Source organism: Cetorhinus maximus, chromosome 3 (genome assembly GCF_964194155.1).
Source record: "Cetorhinus maximus chromosome 3, sCetMax3.hap1.1, whole genome shotgun sequence".
Lineage (NCBI taxonomy): Eukaryota > Metazoa > Chordata > Chondrichthyes > Lamniformes > Cetorhinidae > Cetorhinus > Cetorhinus maximus.
In genome coordinates, this window is record NC_135881.1 from 97,534,761 (window position 1) to 97,548,797 (window position 14,037).

The window sequence follows — 14,037 nt, forward strand, 5'->3', positions numbered from 1 at the left end:
GAGGTGCTGTGGGCCATCAGCAGCAGCAGAATTCTATTCAGCAACAATCCGTAAACACACGGCCTGGCACATCCTCCACTCTACCATTATCATCAAGCCGAGGGATCAACCCTGTTTCAATTATGAGTGCAGAAAGGCATACCTGGAACAGCACCAGGCATACCTAAAAATGAGTTGTCAACCTGGTTAAGCTACAACACAGGACTACTTGAATGCCTAAAGACATTATAGGCCTGGAGGGATATGACTCAAGGTCGGAGAAGTAATGACAGCCCTCGAATATCCAAGAAAAGAAATCACAGAAATGTATATGATTCAGAACCAGAGTTGTTTATTTTTGAGCAGGAAGGCCTTATACCCCATAAAGAGACAGGCATGGCTGGGGCCCATGCGGGTACCCATAGCCACACCTTTTATTTGGAGGAAGTGAGAGGAGTTAAAGGAGAAATTGTTCAGTGTGAGAACAAGTTCAGCCAGACGGAGGAGAGTAGTGGTGGATGGGGATTCTAATCTGTCTCTCTCTGAACTTACTGCACTCCGTTCTCTCAGGTCCAACCCTAACATCGTCATCAAACCCGCTGACAAGGGTGGTGCTGTTGTTGTCTGGCGCACTGACCTCTACCTCGTGGAGGCTGAGCGTCAACTCGCAGACACTTCCTCCTACCTCTCCCTGGACCATGACCCCACCACTGAACATCAAGCCATTGTTTCCAGGGCTGTCGCTGACCTCATCTCCTCTGGAGATCTTCCTCCCACAGCCTCCAACTTGATAGTCACCCAACCTCGGACGGCCCGCTTCTACCTCCTACCCAAAATCCACAAACAGGACTGTCCCGGCAGACCGATCGTGTCAGCCTGTTTCTGCCCCACGGAACTCATTTCTCGTTATCTTGACTCCCTTCTCTCTCCCCTTGTCCAGTCCCTTCCCACCTACATCCGTGATTCCTCTGACACCTTACATCACATCAACAATTTCCAGTTCCCTGGCCCCAACCGCCTCCTCTTCACCATGGACGTCCAATCCCTCTACACCTCCATCCCCCACCAGGATGGTCTGAGGGCCCTTAGCTTCTTCCTCGAACAGAGGCCCAAACAATCCCCATCCACCACTACTCTCCTCCGTCTGGCTGAACTTGTTCTCACACTGAACAATTTCTCCTTTAACTCCTCTCACTTCCTCCAAATAAAAGGTGTGGCTATGGGTACCTGCATGGGCCCCAGTTATGCCTGTCTCTTTATGTGGTATGTGGAACATTCCTTGTTCCAGTCCTACTCCGGCCCCCTCCCACAATTCTTTCTCCGGTACATCGATGATTACTTTGGTGCTGCTTCATGCTCCCATCGGGACCTGGAAAAATTTATTAATTTTGCTTCCAATCTCCACCCCTCCATCATTTTCACATGGTCCATCTCTGACACTTCCCTTCCCTTCCTTGACCTCTCTGTCTCAATTTCTGGTGATAGACTGTCCACCAATATCCATTACAAGCCTACCGACTCCCACAGCTACCTCGAATACAGCTCCTCACACCCTGCTTCCTGTAAGGAATCCATCCCATTCTCTCCGTTCCTTCGCCTCTGTCGCATCTGTTCTGATGATGATACCTTCAAAAACAGTTTCTCTGACATGTCCTCCTTCTTCCTTAACCGAGGTTTTCCACCCACGGTCGTTGACAGGGCCCTCAACCGTGTCCGGCCCATCTCCCACGCATCCGCCCTCACGCCTTCTCCTCCCGCCCAGAAATATGATAGGGTCCCCCTTGTCCTCACTTATCACCCCACCAGCCTCCGCATTCAAAGGATCATCCTCCGCCATTTCCGCCAACTCCAGCATGATGCCACCACTAAACACATCTTCCCTTCACCCCCCCTGATGGCATTCCGTAGGGATCATTCCCTCCGTGACACCCTGGTCCACTCCTCCATCATCCCCTACTCCTCAACCCCCACCTACGGCACCTCCCTATGCATACGCAAAAGATGCAACACCTGCCCCTTCACTTCCTCTCTCCTCACCGTCCAAGGGCCCAAACACTCCTTTCAAGTGAAGCAGCATTTCACTTGCATTTCCCCTAACTTAGTCTACTGCATTCGTTGCTCCCAATGCGGTCTCCTCCATATTGGAGAGACCAAACGCAAACTGGGCGACCGCTTTGCAGAACACCTGTGGTCTGTCCGCAAGAAAGACCCAAACCTCCCTGTCGCTTGCCATTTTAACACTCCACCCTGCTCTCTTGCCCACATGTCTGTCCTTGGCTTGCTGCACTGTTCCAGTGAAGCTCAACGCAAACTGGAGGAACAGCACCTCATCTTCTGACTAGGCACTTTACAGCCTTCCGGACTGAATATTGAATTCAACAACTTTAGATCTTGAACTCCCTCCTCTATCCCCACCCCCTTTCCATTTCTTCCCCCTCCCCTTTTGTTTTTTCCAATAATTTATATAGATTTTTCTTTTCCCACCTATTTCCATTATTTTTAAATTTATACCTTTTATGCCCTGTTAGTCTTATTTCACCCCAACCCCACTAGAGCTGTACCTTGAGTGTTCTGCCATCCATTCTTAATTAGCACATTCTCTTAGATAATATCACCACCTTCAACACCTCTTTGTTCTTTTGTCTGTGACATCTTTTGATTATGTGCTCCTATCACTGCTTGCTTGTCCCTATAACCACGCCCCCCCCCCCAACTTCTCTCCCCCCACCCCTCCTCACCTTAAACCAGCTTATATTTCACCCCTCTCCTAATTTTACTCAGTTCTGTTGAAGGGTCATGAGGACTCGAAATGTCAACTTTATTCTTCTCCGCCGATGCTACCAGACCTGCTGAGTTTTTCCAGGTAATTCTGTTTTTGTTTAAGTAGTTTATTTTGTTTGGCATCACAGACAGACATAGGTTTAGCTATTTTAAGGAACTTTGTTCAGACTGTTTAAAAATTAAGAAATAGCAATGAGGATATCTATATATATTTTATAAAATATACAGTGAGTCTTCATCCTTCACAAATGCATTTTGTGATCCTTCCTGAGCAGTTTGATAAGGTTTTGGAACCAACACAGAAAAGTGCCAACTAACTTGTCCATAAATCCCTTTTCTGAACAATTAAAAAAAAAGATTTTTAAGCAAATGTGCTTTTCAAATGGTTGTCCTTAAAATCTATAATATCATAAATACACATTGTTGACACCCAGGAAGAACTCCAAGAAAAATCTTCAGAGAGGGTTCTTGGCCAAGGGAGAACAAAGAGGAAGATATCCAGAAATCAACTGTTGTTCTGCTGAAAAGAGTCTAAGCAATCTTTCCACGCTGAAACCGCAGAACTAGTGAGGAACAAGAAACCTTCTCTCTCTCTCCCAAAGCCTGCTGAATTGCAGAGTTCACCTGAAAAGGCAAACACTGACTCATTGATGACAGAAGCCATTACAGAAGCTGAACACAGCTCTTTAGCTTCAAATTTCACTCTAGACAACTAATGCTTCAACTGCAAGCTATGGGCCTGCAATGACATCTTAAAGGACTGTGCTGAACTTCATTCTATTAGTATCTTTTCTCCTTATCTGTATTTAATCTTTGTATGTATTCAGCTAGTAATTCATTACTTTTACTAGCAGTAATAAACAAACCTCTATCTTGTTTAAGACTGAAAGCTTTGCTGCTGGTTATTTTTCAATTGAATTACTTGCAAATTTAAAAAGGGGCGACGTATCCACACACACACACACACACACACACACATTCTTAGCTCACAGATCCCTTTGAAGAAATGCCTTTTACGTGGTCGTGACATGTGGGGTCTAATGTCGGTATTGTACCCATTTCAAATTTGTACCAAAAGCCAGGATTTGATCCATTGTGAAAAGAGCCAAATTTTGAACTGCAAAGAAATTGGAAGAAGAAGGGAAGTAACAGGGTCCAAATTGTTTGAAACCAAAACATAAGGTACAGTGGCAACTTTGTTTCATAAAAAGTACTTACAATAAATTAAGGTGGTAACTGTTGTAGGGTGGTCGAGTTGAAGTATCCTTGATAGGGGTGATCTGCAGGCACTTCTTGGATGGAAACTTTAAGTTAATTTACAATATACTCAGCAGCAACTACACGTGTACTTTCAACTCTAATTCTATCTCTACACTAACTGCTGAGGTAGCCCACACTACTCTCCTATTGGTTACTACTGATCATTTGATTTTCCTTGACAAATATTATTCCTAAAGGTACATTATACACTAAATAAAATCATAATTATTACAGTAACCATTAATGCACAAAAGTTTATCAAATCAGGTTTGATTTGCCAAAAATTACCATCCTTAGACTTGGAGCAACTAAAAGCCATTGCTAAACAGGTAGGACTTAAGAGACCCAGTCAAACGAAGAGACAGGAATTCCTGAAAATGCTGGCTGAGCATTTTGAATTCAATCCAAAGTCAGAACAGGCAGCAGAAGCTGAATCGGAACCAGCCCAGGTTAATTTAGCAAAAATAGAGCTAGAACAGCTGAAATTGGAGCTAGAATTTCAGGAAAAAGTGAACGAGTGACAAGCTCAGAAAGAAAGACTGGTCTGAGAACCACAGAATCACAGAATTGTTATGGTGTAGAAGGAGGCCATTCAGCCCATCACGTCTGCACTGGCTCTCTGAGCATTTTAACTTTGTGCCAATCTTGTGCCTTTTCCCTGTAACCCTGCACATTGTTTCTATTTAGATAATCATCTAATGCCCTTTTGAATGCCTCAGTTGAACCTGCCTCCACCACACTTCCAGGCAGTGCATTCCAAACCCCAACTACTCGCTGTGTGAAAATGTTTTTTTCTCACCTCACATTTGCTTCTTTTGCAAAACACTTTAAAACTATGCCCTCTGGTTTTTGATCCAGTTATAAGCGGCAACAGTTTCTCCCTATCTACTCTGTCCGGGCCCCTCATTATTTTGAAAACTTCTATCAAGTCTCCTCTCAGCCTCCTCCTCTCCAGGGAAAACAGTCCCAACTTCTCCAATCTTTCCTCATAACTGAAGTGTCTCTCCCTGGAACCATTCTTGTAAACATCTTCTGCACTCTCTCCAATGTGCTCACAGAAAAGGAGATAGAGTTTCAAGCCCAGAAAGAAAGGGTTTAGAGGGAGGAGAAAGAGAGAGAAAGGAATTTCTAGCTACAGAAGTTGGAATTGGAGCTGCAGGTGCAGAGAGATAATAGTTTTAAGCTGCTAGGAAAAGTCGCACTCTGCCTAATGACAGTTCAAATCCCCGTAACCCCAAAACATGCCTTAAAGTCCTAAAAATCTCCAAATTTGTTCACAAATTTGAAGAGGGGGATGTAGGATCCTCCTTTACTGCTTTTAAATAAGTAGCAGTCAGTTACATTTACACCAGGAAATGTGGACACTGATGATCTAGGGTCAGTTAATAGGAAAAGCCCAAGGGATCAATGTCTCCTGAAGAGACTGTTGATTACAAACAGACTAAGGATGCAATCCTGACTGCCTATAGCTCGTACCAGAAGCTTATAGTCAGCAATTCAGATATTCATGTCAGAAACTCAAGCAAATGTACATGGAATTTGAAAGAATAAAACAGATTGCTTTTGACCGATGAGTGAGCACTTTAAAGAGAGCACAGTTACAATGGAATAAAATAACTGGTGTTAGAGGAGTTCAAAAATTGTCTCCTTTAAATATTAAAAAGCACCTTGAAGAACAAAAGGTACCTCAACAAGGGCAGCTGCCATGAAGGCCGAGGGTTACAAATTGTCTCACATTCCTCTGAAGCAGCTAATATCTCGGAGTATGTCAATTTCCTTTCCAGGTTCTTTGGAACCACGAGCGACCATTTCCCCTTTACACACAAAATCCTGGGAGGTTTTTATGTCTTCCTTCATATTTGCGCAAAGGGCTGCATTTGTCTCCCAAGGCAACTGCTCTACTCAGAACTTGGTTGCAGCAGGAGACTCCCAGGAAGAGTTTTGGATGTCCTCAAGTTTATGGAGGGTAGAATCTGGGAGGCCAGTGACAAGTGTATTAAAATATTCAAGTATGGAGGTAACAAAGATATGAATGAGGGTTACAGCAGCAGAACAGCTGAGGCAGGACAGAGATGAATAATGTTATGGAGGTGGAAATAGGTGGATATGTGGTTGAAAGCTCATTGTGGGGTCAAATATGATCTGGTTCAGCTTCAGTCAGTTACCAGGGAAGGGGGTCGAATTAGTGGTGAGAGAACGGACTTTGTGGTGGGGTCCGAAGACCATGGTTTCAATCTTCAAATATTTAATTGGGCAAAATTTCTGTTCATCCAGCATTGGATGTCCAGTCTGACAATTTAGAGACAGTGGAGGAGTTGAGACAAGTGGTGACAAGGTAAAGCTTGGATTTGCCAGGGTGTATGGGAAACTGATGTTGTGTTTTTGAGTCATTTCACCAGAGATATCTGTACAGAAATGGGAAGAAAGCCACTGACGATGATTCTCAGGCTATGATTAGATAGTGATGAAATGGAATGAGGTGAGTGCAATTCCTTCCAGCTGATGACAGTGGAGAGGCATTGGAGGAGAATGGTGTGACCAACTGTGTCAAGGGCTGAAGACAGATTGAGAAGGATGATGAGGGATAGTTTGCCTTTGTCACACTTACATAGTCATTCATGATTTTGATAAAAGCTGTTTCAGTACAGTGGCAAGGTCAGAAACCTGATTGGAAGGATTCGAACATAGAGCTGCAGGAAAGATGGGCACAAATTTCAGAAAGACAGCACGTTCAAGGACTTAGGAAAGGAAAGTGAGGTTGGAGATTGGGTGGTAGTTTGCAAGACTGGAGGGATCAATGGTTGCCTTTGTGAGGAGAGGATTGATGACAACAGATTTGAAGGGGAGAGGGACAGAACCTGAGGAGTGAAAACCATTTACAATATCAGTTAATTTGGGAACTAGGAAGGCAAGTTGGGTGGTCACTAGTTGTGAATAGTGCTAAGAGAGCACGAGTTGGAACTTGTAGACAAAATGAACTCAGAGAGGGCATGAAGGGAGAAAGGAGATAAGCTAGAGAAGGAAACATGTTCAGGGTTAGATGGGGCAGGGGGAGGGCCTTAGAGCGAGTTTGGTCTGTGGGCTAGTGGAAGGAAAGGAAGTGATAGAGATAGCTGATTGGATGGTCTTAATCTTGGAGACAAAGAAATCTATAGGCTCCATGCGCTTGTTGTTAGAGGTGAGTGCGAAGGGGGTGGGGGAGAGGAGTTTAAGAAGATGTTTTGAGTAGAGAAAATAATTAGAATCTAGGATGACCCTGGAATAGTGAGCAGCTTTAGCAGTTGAGAGTAATGCCCAATAGTGCTTTATGTCATCCAGCTAGATTTGTTGGTGCATGAGTAAACCAGTTGCCCACCATATCCATGTTAGTCAGCATCCCTTGAGCTTAAGAGATCAGAGAAGAAGGCCATACCAGGTGATCAGCCAAGGTGAGAGAGAATAATGGTTTTAATGGAGACCAGGGTGTCAAGAGTGAAGGTGCAGTTCACTTACAGTATTTTCTGAAACTATTCACATTTGTAATCCAATTGAGATATATCAAACACTTCATTTCAAGCAATTGCTGAAAATTTATTTGAATGCAAGAGGCAAGTGTGGATACAAACCTCTAAATCTGGGAGGAAAGCTGAAGCGTGGTTTTGGTGTAAATTTGAGCAAAGCACAGAAATTCAAAGCTTCAACAAACACTATCAGCGCCACCTAGTTGTGAAACAAACTATTATATCATGATGGCATTTCAACAGTCAGATTCTTGCTTTATTCTCATGTCTAAATCACTGACTTCCTATTTATTGAATTTTTAAAAAATGCCTCTGCCTCTCCACTATTTTCTTGAGCTGGGGTGGCAGATTACCAGGACACAGTTCTATCCATGAGGACTGTTACAAATTCAGGTCTTCCATAATTGCTTCTCGGGTTCAGTGGCCTCAGTTCCTCCTGTAAGCGGTCTTTGTGGTTGATTCTTATGGGAGGCAACTCACATTCATTTAACAGTGTGATCCAGGGGTGTAACAGTGATTGTGACCTGGACTACATAGTTGTGCCTTTGATATGTTACTTCTTCAGTTCCTCAGAAGGCTGACTGATCAAACACGTACCAAGGGCCTGATTTTTTTATCCCTTCATGTGATGTGGGCATCGCTAGCAAGGCCAGCATTTGCTGTCCATCGCCAATTGCCCTTGAGAAGGTGGTGGTGAGGCATCTTCTTGAACTGTTGCAGTCCATCTGGTGTAGTTACACCCACAGTTCTGTTAGCTGGAATTCAAGCTTTTGACCCATCTTTCAGGTTGGCGAGCTGTACCTAGTGGAGTACCACATGGATCAGCGATGCGGCCTCAGATTTACAATCTATATTAATAGCTTGAACGAAAGGACCAACTGTATTGTAGGCAGATTTACTGATGTTATAAAGATAGGTAGGAAAGCAAGTTGTGAGGAAGATCCAAAGAACTTGTAAAGGGATACAGATAGGTTAAATATGTGGGCAAAAATTTGGCAGATGGAGTACAATGTGGGAAAGCGTGAGGTTGCTCACTTTGGCGGGAAGAACAGAAAAGCAGAATATTATCTAAATGGAGAGAGACTGTAGAATGCTGTGGTACAGAGGGATCTGGGTGTCCTTGTACATAGAATCAAAATGTTAGGATGCAGGTGCAGCAAGTAATTAGGAAGGCAAATAGAATGCTGGCTTTTATTGCAAGGGGTTTGGTGCATAAAAGTAGGGAAGTCTTGCTACAGCTGTACAGGGCATTGGTGACACTGCACCTGGAGTACTGTGCACAGTTCCATTCTCCTTCCTTAAGGAGGGATGTACTTGCATTGGAAGAAGTTTATGAAGGTTCAGTAGACTGATTTCTGGGGTGAAGGGATTGTCTTATGAGGAAAGATTGAGCAAGTTGGGCCTATTTTCTAAAACTCATGTGAGTTTATAAGAATGAAAGGTAATCTACTGAAACATATAAGATTCTAAGGGGGCTTGACAGGGAAGATGTTGAGAGGATGTTTCCTCTTGTCGGGGTACCTGGAACTAGGGAACAAAGTTTTAAAATAAGGGATTCTCTTATTTAAGGTGGTGATGAGGAGGATTTCTTTTCTCTCAGAGGATCATTAGTCCTTGAATTCTCTTCCCCAGAAAAGAGCAATGGAGACTGGGTCATTGAATATATTCAAGGCAGAATTAGACAGATTTTTGATTTCCAGAGGAGTCAAGGGTTATGGGGGACAGGCAGGAAAGTGGAGTAAAGGCCATAATCTGATCAGCCATGTTCTTATTGAGTGGCGGAGGAGACTCGATGCATAGAATGGTCTACTCCTTCTTCTATTTCTTATGATCTAATGACAGTGAAGGAACAGTGATATAATTCCAAGCTAGAATGGTGTGTGTCTTGAAGGGAAACTTGCAGGTGTTGGTATTCCCATGCATCTGTTACCCTTTTCCTTCTAGGTGGTAGAGGTGGTGGATTTGGAAAGGCTGTCAAAGGAACCTTGGCGAGTTACTGTATGCATCTGGTAGATAATACACACTGCTGCCACTGCACATAAGTGGTGGTAGGAGTGAATGTTTAACGAGGTGGATGGGGTGCTGATCAAGCAAGCTGCTTTATCCTGGATGATGTTGAGCTTCTTGAGTGTTGTTAGAGCTGCACTCATCCACTTATGCCTTGTAGGTGGTGGACAGGCTTTGGGGAGTCAGGAGGTGAGTTACTTTCTGAAGAATTCCCAGCCTCTGACCTGCTCTTGTAGCCACAGTATTTATATGGCTGACAGCATCTGTGGAGAGATGCTGTCAGACCTATTGAGTTTTTCCAGCAATTTTTGTTTTTGTTTCAGATTTCCAGCATCCGCAGTATTTTGTTTTTATTTATATGGCTGGTCCAGTTCAGTTTCTGGCCAATGGTAATCTCCAGGTTGTTGATGCTGGGGGATTCAGCGATGGTAATGCAATTGAATGTCAAGGGAGGATGGTTAGATTCTCTTGCTCGATATGTTCATTGCCTGGCATTTGTGTGGTTTTCATCTTATTTGCCACTTATCAGCCCAAGCCTGAATGTTTTCTGGGTCTGGCTGAATATGGGCATGGACTGCTTCATTATTAGAGGAGTCTCAAATGTTACTGACCACCATACAATATCAGTGAATGTTCCCGCTTCTAACTTTATGATGGATGGAAGGTCATGGATGAAACAGCTGAAGTTGGCTGTGCCTAGGACACTATCCTGAGGAACTCCTGCAGTGATGTTCTAGGGTTGAGATGGTTGGCTTCCAACAACCACAACCATCTATCTTTGTGTTCAGTATGACTCCAACCACTGGTGAGTTTACCCCCTTGATTCCTATTGACTTCAATTTTGCTCCTTGATGCCACACTCAGTCAAATGCTGCCTTGATATCAAGGGCAGTTACTCTCACCTCGCCTCTTGGATAACTGTGTAAGTGGCTGGGTTTTGAGTAAATTAAATCTCACTCTTATAAGACCAAAGGATATGATTTATTAAACTGCTATATTTCACATCAAGGTGAACATACAGTACAGGGTTTTCATCTGGGCTGTCAATTCAGCCTGTACCACTTATGTTTGCCTGATAGTGCAAAATAAAGAATATACAACACCAGGTCACAGCAGTGGTCATCTTATTTCACATAAAAATATAATTCCTAACTGTCATCCAGGATTTGTAATATTTTGCATATAAATGGACATTTTTCATTCTGTCTTAACACCTAGTTTCTCCTGCAGCAAACCTCCAGAAAGGAATTCAGGAGAAACTTATTTGCCCAAAGAGTGGTGAGAATGTGGAACTTGCCAACACATGGGGAAGATGAAGCAAATACCATAGATACATTAATTGATAAACACATGACGGAGAAAGGAAGAGAAAGATAAGCTGATAGACTGAGATGAAGGAACAGTCTCATGTGGACTATAAACACTGGCATAGACCAGTTGGGCCAAATGACCTCCCTGAAGGGAAAAAAACAATAAAAGCTGGGAAATAAGAATACTGGTCCCAACTGATCTTGTACACCTTAAAATAGAACCCAAGTAAAACCTGGGAAATAAGAGTACTGGTCCGAACTGTTTTTACCTTCTGGGCTGTTTTTGCACTGTAAATTCTATGTCACCTGTGCAAAACTTGAAAGCTCTCACAGCGTTATTGTTTCTAAATTCTTTTATCTGCCAGCCTGTGGCACAGTTCCACCTTTTGTTCACAGATCAAAGGATTTTTCCAGCACAATTGATGATAAGTATTTTTGATTATCTAGACAACCTATGAAAGTGCATATTGTTTAGTTGGGAGGGGGAGGGGGCGTGGGTAAAGAATTTCGACTTGACATATTAATTACCTTTCTTCTACATGCGCTCCACTTAAAAGCTGAACATTAAAAGTGACTTTTTTTTTCCAAATCCTGTTTTGTGGAAAATGTGGCCTTGAACTCTCAAAACATGCTGGTGATTGGTTAGGGAATCTCCTTTACACTTGGTGCTGCCCTCCAGGAGATGTGCTTAAATGCCATTTTTCCTTGCCAGTTCTTTTTGTACCAAGTAAATTCTCTCTCATTGTCCAGCATCAGTTCAGTTGAAAGACAGAGAAAGTTGCCCTATTGAGGTTCTTCAATTTTGAATGACAGATAAAACTGTGATTCAAAACCTATTATCTTGGTGCAATGATCTGTTAGATTTAGGGAACGCCACAATGCAACAAACTATATCTCAGTTTTCCACTACCATTAAAGAAGCTGTATTTCCTTATTTGACATGGTTGCTGGCTGAATCAATTAGATTCATAATTAGTCTATAGTTTTATCAATTTCCAGGTAGAAATTCTGCGGAACCTCCATTAGTCACACTCATTAGTCAGGCAGAAGTTTTGCAGGAAAAAGCCTTACATAGGACATTGTTTTAATGTACAGCTGATATTTCAAAATGTGCTGACATTTTGACTGTCGTCAGGGAAGCAGTTATTTTGCTGAACTATATTCCATTGATATCTGTATATATTTGCAGTGATTTTCACCATCACTGCCTGGAATAAGGTGGCTTCTACAACAAGCAGGTGATCCTCTCTGCCAAATTACTATTGAGGTGGTGAAGGTCAACATAGTTACCATTGTTGATGCAAAAAGGCATCTCTGACAGAAAAATAGCAACTTACCTCTACAAAATTAAAAACATGCACCTAGAGCCCCTCTGCAGCACTACCTCTTTCAAAAACAGTGGACCTCCTGTATGAGATTATCAAAGTGAGATATAATCATAGAATTGTTACAGCACAGAAGGTCATTCAGCCCATCCTGTCCATACTGGCTCTTCTAAGGAGTAATTCACATACTGCACCTCCCCCCGCCCCCACCCTCCCACCACCAGCCTTGTCCCCACATCCCTCCTTTACAGATATTTAGAATATTTACAAAATGTAGAATAATTTAATAGGTCACTCTGCCTGTTGTGTCTGCGTTGGCCGAAAAATGAGCCACTCAGCCTAATCACATTTTCCAGCACTTGGTCCATAGCCCTGCAGGTTATAGCACTTGAGGTGCTTATCCAGACACCTTTTAAATGAGTTAAGGGTTCCTGCCTCTACTACCCTTTCAGGTAGTGAGTTCCAGACCACTACAACAATTTTGGTGAAAAACAGTTTTCCTCATCTCCCCTCTAATCCTTTGACCAATCACTTTAAATCAATGCCCCCTAGTCACTGACATCTCTGGTGAGGGAAACAGCTCCTTCTCACCCACTTTATCCCTCTTAAACTTGCATAAATCAATCAAATCTCCCCTGAGTCTCCTCTGCTCTGAGGAAAACAACCCCAGCCTAGCCAATCTTTCTTCACAGCTGCAATTTTCCAGTCCTGGCAACATCCTCATAAATTTCCTCTGTACCATCCAGTGCAAATTACATCTTTTCTGTTGTTTTAGCCACGTGAGAGAAGTAAAAAAATCAAGTCCCCGCCCGCACAGGTAGCGTCCACTCGCATGAAACAGCAGTGCCGAGCCGATTATGGGCGGCCTGAGCAATGTAAAATCCTGGCCCTGATCAACTTACAATACCAGACATCAGGTGAATTGTGGCAGCCATCTTTGATCAGTGCCTTTCCTTGTCTTTAAAAAGTCCTTGTTAAACAGTTCAATATAGGTTTGGTCAGCCGATGAAATTACAGGTTGATATCACTCATGCAAAAGTCCCATCATGGTGACACTGTAATGAGGTGACCAGAACTGCACACAGTATTCAAATTGTGGTCTAACTAATGTTTTACATAGCTTCAGTATAACCTCCATGCTCTTTTTTCTATGCCTCAGCTAATAAAGTATTCCATATGCCTTCTTAATCACATAATGGACCTGTTCTGCTACCTTCAGAGACCTACTGACATACATTCCAAGATCCTTCACTTCCTCTACACCTTTCAATATCCTACCATTTGTTGTGCATTCCTTTGCTTTGTTTGACCTCCGCAAATGCATCACTTCACACTTCTCCAGGTTGGATTCCATCTGCCATTTTTCTGCCCACTGGACCAGTCCATTGATATCTTCCTGCAGTCTACAGCTACCCATCTCACTATCAACCATGTGGTCAATTTTTGTGTCATCTGCAAACTTCTACATTTATAGTACAAATCATGAATATATACCTCAAAAAGCAGGGGACTTAGTACTGGGCCCTGCAGACCCCACTGGAAACAGCCTTCTAGTTGCAAAAACACATGTCAAGCATTACCCTTTGTTTCCTGCCACTGAGCCAATTTTGTTTCCAGCTTGCTACATTCCCCTGGATCCCATGGGATTTTAGTTTTTTAACAAGCCTGTCATGTGGGATCTTGTCAAAAGTCTTGTTAAAATCCAAGTAGGCCACATCATCTGCACCACCCTTATCAATCCTCCTTGTTACCTCCTCAAAAAATTCAATCATGTTGGTCAGACACAATCCTTCCTTAAAAACTCCATGCTGACTCCTCTGTGCCTTTCTAAGTGACAAGTTTATTCTGTCTCTCAGAACTGATTCCAATAATTTA